A 7,095-nucleotide genomic window follows, 5' to 3' on the forward strand; every position below is an offset into this window, starting at 1 on the left:
CCATTACCTTTTCTATGGAGGACCTGGCGGTTGTACATCTAAATTAATGTAATGTTTGTTATTTGAAAATTGTGATGAAATTTACCATCGGTTTAGAAGTTTCGCAGTTTGAAAACTTTGTTTCTGAACATCTTGTTTATGAAGAGAAGATACATAAGTGTTATTTTATACTCGATTCTGTTGAAGGGTTTTTATCATTGTTATGTCAATTTATTCGACACTTAGGATGCAAGTATTGTGACCATTATTGATCGTATACTTGAATTTATCCGATGGTAATAGCACTTACGGCAATAAAATCAGGGAAGTTGCTACATTGGGAGCAGACATGAAAATATGGCGATCTTAGTCAAGGAAGAAGCCTTGCATGCCCGAGTCCCTTAATATGGTAGCGACTGAATATTCTATGATTCTTCCATACATTTTCTGGTTGTGCTGGCCTTAGTCTTTCCGAAAAGAAATGTTGTATTATGCTAGGCTCTGGATGAAGCCAGTTCGTACTCGGTTTCCACCTTTGCTAAATGTCCTGTTTCAAATTCTTCCTTTTCCGTGGTCTCTTGCAAGGAATCAAGGAAATTCCTCAGAAAAAAAAAAGTCACGAGGACAAGAGGACAGTTTAGCTGCTAATGCAGGGCCCCTCGGATGGAGGAGAAGTCTATCTGCGGAAGAGGACTTGGAGTTCGAGGGACAGCTCCGAGCCATCAGTAAACCTGCAGTAAAGAGCTTCAAGGTACCTGGAAATCAAAAAGTTATGTGATCAATTGTCATCAGCTTGTTCCAATTTATCCGTCACTTTGGCTTACTGCAATTCTTCCCGGTTTGTCCGAACAGGCGAGATAATATTACAATCATAGATTGCATCGATATCTACAAACAACTAGCCTTCGATCATCCTCTGCTAAAGAATCACACCATTCAGGTCAATACTCTACGTTCATTTGATCTGTAAGTGCTCTCCTACGGCCTCTTAAATGTGGTTCTTTCATTGCATAATGCAGATGGAACCGGAAATGATTCCGGAGAGGTAAACAGAGGAAACTCAAACACAAAAATTTTGCCTGTGCCCACAAGGGACAGGGCTGATTGTGAGAGCTACAAAGGAAGATCTACTGCTCTCAAAGAATTTAGCACGCAATAGACCAACACAATTGAGGAATATTTTCATCCAAGATGGATGGTGTCAATGCCACCTGACTAACGGTATGTTGGTCAGTCAAGCAAAATGCTTTGATTCAATCTTGCAAAGGAGCTTACTCTGGATCTGCACGTGTTAGTTTGCGATGCAGACATACAACGGCAGAAATTATGGAACAAAGGCACTTATTAACAATTGGGGTCCAGTTGTCTCACCAGATCAATTGAGCCTCGCAAGCATTTTGATAGTGAATGGGCTCGACCTTCTACCAGACAACATACAAGCAGGCGGGATCATAAGTGAATTAGCATTGCCCATGTTTTCGCACTATAGGTAGGAATATAATGACAATTTGTGGCTTGTTGTTTCCTCTGCTCTCATTTTTCCAGTCACATCATGGAGATACATGTCTTGTTCTACTATATCTATTCTCATCATGATTGTTACTATTATTTTTATTTATTTACTTCTGATCTATAGGCCGATGGTTATAAGTAGACAGGCTGCTATAGCCTGTTATGCCCGTGTTTCACACAAGTTAGCTCCACGATCCCGCTCGGCTTTCCAATTCTGCTATCCCGGCACGGTGGGGTTCAGTACGAGATCTGGCTTACCTTATATCAGGTAATATCATCTTCCCTGATCTGGCTTAACAAAATCTTTCGACAAGTCAGCTTTACAATCCTGCTTGGCTTTTGCACTAACCATAGTGTCAAAAAGCCAGGTCAGATCAGTTGATTAGGACTTGGCTGGAGCTTCAAGGAAATGGTATATGCAGATAGCATATATCAATCGAGTTCACTGACTTGAGACAATTTCTCTCTGTAAACTAACCGATCAGTCCCTTACCCAGAACTTATAAAAATTGTCCACTTACAGAGGATTTTTCACGCTACTTCTATTAATCTGGCTGGGCCTAATGGCAGGACCAAGTTACCGGAAACTGGTGGCTCATGTATGGGCAAGATAATGAGCCGGTTGGCTACTAACCCAAGTCCCTATTCACCTCACTCGCAAGTGGAGACTCCGACATAGCCTGGGGCGGCCAGGCTAGTAGCCCACCCACGGAGGCTAGCCCAGACATGGGGTGGCCACTTTCCTGATGAGGGGCTCGAGAAGGTGGCTTTTATAACCCACATTCTGGGATGTTGATACTCTTATTGTTTGTGATGCTTCATACCCTCTTATTACGTGTCGATCATGCAGGTATAATTCAAAAGTTAATGGAAGAGGAAGACTTGGAAATTGAGAGACTGCTCAAATTTATTAACAAACCTGCAAGATTGAGTTTTCAGGTAAGAGGGAACGAATGGAGCATTCGTAATGTTTGAACGTTACTTCACTCGATTTTAATTGTTCTTCAGCTTTATTTTGTATGTAATAGCAGACAGACTATGGTGCTATGATTGATTGAGTCGATATATACAAACAAGTAGCTTCCGATCATCCTCTACTTAAGAATCACAAGATTCAGGTAAATTTCCGGGTTGCCAAAATCCTTAATGCGCTCAGTTACCAATTCTGAAAGTTCAGTAATAGGTTTGGCTGAATACTGCAGATGAAACCCGAAAAAAATTACGGAAGATGAGTGAGAGAAGACTCCATTGTCTTCATCCTCTGTGCCAAAGATCAAGCGGGCACCGTGCTGATTGTGAGAGCTACCAAGGAAGATCTACTGCTCTCGTAGCATTTAGCATGCAATGGACCAACGCATTTGAGAAATAAATTTTTGTCCAAGATGAATGGCATCAATGCTACTGGCCTAATGGTATTTGGACAAGTAAAGAAAAACATTTTCATTCAATCTTCATAAGAAACTTATTCTGGGTCTCCATGTGTTAGTCCGCAATGATGACTACAAAGGCAGAAACTATGCAGTGAAGGTTCGTATTAAAAATTGGAACCCAGTCGTCTCACCAGATCAATTGAGTCTCTCAAGCATTTCGATTCTGAATGGGCTTGATTTTCTACCGGACAACATACAAGCATGCTGGATCATAAGTGAATCGGTTTCTAACTTTGCCCATGCTTTCATATTATAAAAGCCATGGCGGAAATATAATGAATCTTGTGGCCTGCTGTTTCCAGTGCCCTTGCTTCCTCTGTCATATCGGCATCTATTCCCAACTTCTGCCAGACTGTACACATACTGGACCGTAAGTTCAAACTGCTATTCTTTTCTCTCTCTAATCTTGTCTAGGAGATACATGTCTATCTATGTCGTGCTCAAATATATATTCTCATCACGACTTTTACTTTTATTCTTAATTTGTTTCCTTGCCTATCTATAGGCTGATGGTTATGAGAAGACAGGCTGCTATAATATATTGTGCCCAGGTTTCGTATAAGTTAGCTCCACGATCCCGCTCGGCCTTGCAATTCAGCTATCCCAGTACTGCAGGATTCAGTATGAGACCTTGCTTACCATATATCAGGTAAAATCATCATTTCCCCCGCTCTTTTGCACTAACTACAGTATCATATTAAAAATATCAACTCAGCCCGTATCTCGGCCAGAGTGATCTTCTATCTTGTTTTGGCTAAAGGCTTGAAGGCACATGCCTAAGTTGGATCATCTGTGCATCGGATCATTTCCCATCCCATTTGGTCTAACCAATTAATTTGTCCATTGTGACGGTAGGACCAAGTTACGGGAAACTGGTGGCTACTTTACGGGCAAGATAATGAGCTGGTCGGGTATTGGACCAAGTCCCTGTTCAACTCACTGAAGCGTGGAGCATCCGACATTGCCATGGGGGAGCCAGGCGAGTAGCCTGCCTGCAGAGGTTAGCCCGGAAATGGGGAGTGGCCGAGTGGCCACTTCCCAGAGGATGGATTCGAGAAGGCAGCTTATATAACCCACATTCAAGCGGCTTACGGCCCGGGGATGTTCCTTGACCCGGACGAGAAGTTTCTTTCCGTACTGCAGGATGCTCCGGTCTGTTACAGAGCAACTTCATTTCAGAATGAGGAAATTCAGACGTTATATGTTCTATGGACGGAGGGCCCGGTAGTTGTATTGGTTTTGCTGGAATATCAGATGGGAAAGATGACGTTGAATGATTGGAAGATTCAATCTATCTATGCTATATAAGACTGTCATTTGAATGCAACCCCTTTTTTTTGGATAAGTGGCAAATTTCATTATTCATCAAGAAAAAGTGAATTTCATTCAACTCAGTCTTGTAGGGGCTATCTTATCCCGCTTTTGTAACTCTACTCTACTTTAATTTTGGACATTGACCCGTTTCCTACCAAAAAAATATATATATATACACAACAGCAAGCCACAAATCCAAGTACAACTCAATCCCAAGCTAAAAGAGGCTCAGGAGCTAACCTAATCCCAACCAAACGCATCAGCCAGTAGCTACGACTGCAATTCCTAATCGACTAGCAAGAGTGGAATGTGCAAGTTTAAAAGAAACTTTTGGTATAGTAGACAATTTCATCCTCATATCTACCAAAATCTTCTGAGTTAGTGCTACAAATAAAGTCACTTGCTCGATGAATATCCTGAAATTTCGCTCTCTCCATATCCAGTAAATATAATGAGTCCACAAGAGTCTTGAATAGATAGTGTCCAGTGTCTTTCCTCTAAGCTAAGACACCCAACACAACTCTGTATCCCAGTCAATCGAGGCCCTTTGCAAGCCAATCCGCGCCAGCAAACTCTTCCATATCTGTTGAGTAACGGGGCAGGTGAGCAAAAGATGGTTGCGAGCCTCCAACTGCATACTCCAAAACTCACATTCCTCTGCCGCTATCTTGACTCTTCATTTCACTAACCTGTCCTTTGTATACAATCTATTAAGTATACACAACCAACTGATGGAGGAGGATCGAGGGAGATGACCCTCAAACCATATAGCTTTGCTCCATTCCATCTCCGGTCTTCTTGGACTGAAGCATTCCCTTGCGTTGATTGTAGAAAACTTTCCAGAACTGTGAGGAGACCATGCAAAACATCTTGCTCGGCAAAGGAGATACCTGCAAGTAATGCCTGGATGTCTGCAGATTGAGGGTCTGAGCTCCTCGGCCAGTACAAACAACCATTTTTTCCCCCTGTTTTGAATTATAAACTACTTCATTATCTAGTGTGCAAAAATTCATTTATCATCATTTACTTTTTTGGTTTCAGGGGAAGCCCACAGGTCTTATACAATGAAATAAAAATCCTATTATCATCATTAATTTATTCTAGTAATTTGTGGATTTCTTGAATTTCTAGTACAATTACAAAAAAAAAAATGTTTACACTCATTTTCCGCACTTCGCACTAAATGTGGACATGGTCAATTGAAGCCTACAAAATGAGGATAGAAGACAACAACCCATGGCAAAGTGGATCGAGCAACAAGAACCATGTAAGGAGAACAACCCGTGACTAAAGCATGATAAGAGACCTAATCCAAGATGTGTGGCAAAACCTGTCTTGGATAGCCATAATGAGGGTTGACTTCATAAATGGTGGCTGTAAGGTATTTCCAAGCTAAGGAAATATTTTGTCAATAGATGGAGATATTTATTTCCTCACATGCAAGGATTCTAAGGAGGAATTGGAAGATTGCATAATTCGACAAGTAAAGGAAATGATAGAAGATGCCAATATGGGTTGAAGATGTATGTGGACGGATTCTTGGGGAATTGTTTGTGCATGGATGACCACTAGGTGGATTCCTATGTTTTGCTTATATATTGTTCCGTTTTGATTGCTCTTAGTTAGGTTATCAGATATCTACATAAGGGAGATATCTCCCATGTAGTCTTAGGATTTCTATCATTTAGCTAGTTGCTTAGTTTGCTAGGTTATTTCCCATTTTCTTGTCTTAGGCGGCACTCATGTGTTAGCCTATTTAAGTCAAATCCATTTACCGTATTATCCCACCCCCGAAATCAATCATAAAACGACTCTACGCCACTCTTTATCTTTACTTTATCGCACTACACTTTAATATTTATCTTACCGGCACCATTTTCCTTATTATGCAATAGCCTTCTGAGGCAATCCTGGCGAACCGTCGACAAATCATTCTATTCACCTTGGTTCCCGATTAAGGAGGTTTCCATGAGCTAAGGTTACGGCCTCAACTCATCCTTTTCGGCTCCTAGTAGCCGGACCCAACGCTTCACTCTACTTTCAGCTAACTTAGCCGTAAAGTTATCCAAATCTCTCACGAGCAATCTTATGCCGTGAGCTTGCACATCCAAAACCGGCTTCTAATCATCTTTCTTGAAGTCATCCTATTGTTAGCTCCCACTTATATTTGGGGTAAATCCTCGGGTCGCGTAGTTGTTTGAATATTATCGTCAACCATTTCAACGACATCTCTCCTAAATCCAGTTATCGACTAGACCTACTGACTTTTAGGCCGTGGAGCTACGCTCTAGCACGGTGAGGTTGCCTTGTGTTTTCGCTATCAATTCTTGGGACTGTGCCCTGGTATGCCCGGCAATACCGATTTTGTAAAAGATTTATCTAGCCGGTGCCGAAAGTGGGATTGTGTGATTCTATGTGAAACAAATAAAAAAGGGAAAATTTCAAAGGCTAAATCAATAATGAAATTGTCTGTAAGTTGTTGTCTTAAACTAACTGCCAGACTCTTAGCCCACACAATGTGCAGGCCAATAACAATAGGGCAAATTACACAAAAAATTGAAATTTTGTAAAACGTCTCAGTTTTGTCATAAATTTTATTTTATAGCAAAAAAATCACATGTTTTGAGAATCGTCTCAGATTTGACCTCCCGTTACCATTCTGTTAAGTTTGCCGTCTATTTGCCTACGTAGACTTCATGGGACCCACAAAGTTTACACAACATCTGATAAACCATATTGTTTTTTAATTACATATTAAATTTCTAATGAAATTGAGACTTTTTTAAAAATTTGAATTTTTTTATTTAACAAATCTTATTTGTTTATTAATTTATGTGTGAAGTTAACAGTCAACGTATGC

The 7,095-nt window shown here is 40.8% G+C and overlaps 1 long non-coding RNA gene across 2 annotated transcripts; it reads left to right on the forward strand.

Annotated features, from left to right (window-relative positions):
- Positions 1 to 56: 56 nt before the first annotated feature.
- Positions 57 to 4,331, forward strand: LOC116204812. Of its 2 annotated transcripts, XR_004156407.1 has the most exons (12): positions 57 to 730; positions 832 to 919; positions 999 to 1,200; positions 1,275 to 1,468; positions 1,616 to 1,759; positions 2,062 to 2,254; positions 2,342 to 2,430; positions 2,523 to 2,609; positions 2,694 to 3,144; positions 3,224 to 3,291; positions 3,427 to 3,570; positions 3,777 to 4,331. It is a non-coding gene; the product is annotated as an uncharacterized LOC116204812 (long non-coding RNA). The 2 variants fall into 2 exon arrangements; XR_004156406.1 differs by having other exon boundaries at positions 2,694 to 3,291.
- Positions 4,332 to 7,095: the final 2,764 nt, after the last annotated feature.

The sequence above is a fragment of the Punica granatum genome, chromosome 4 (assembly GCF_007655135.1).
Source record: "Punica granatum isolate Tunisia-2019 chromosome 4, ASM765513v2, whole genome shotgun sequence".
NCBI classification, from domain to species: domain Eukaryota; kingdom Viridiplantae; phylum Streptophyta; class Magnoliopsida; order Myrtales; family Lythraceae; genus Punica; species Punica granatum.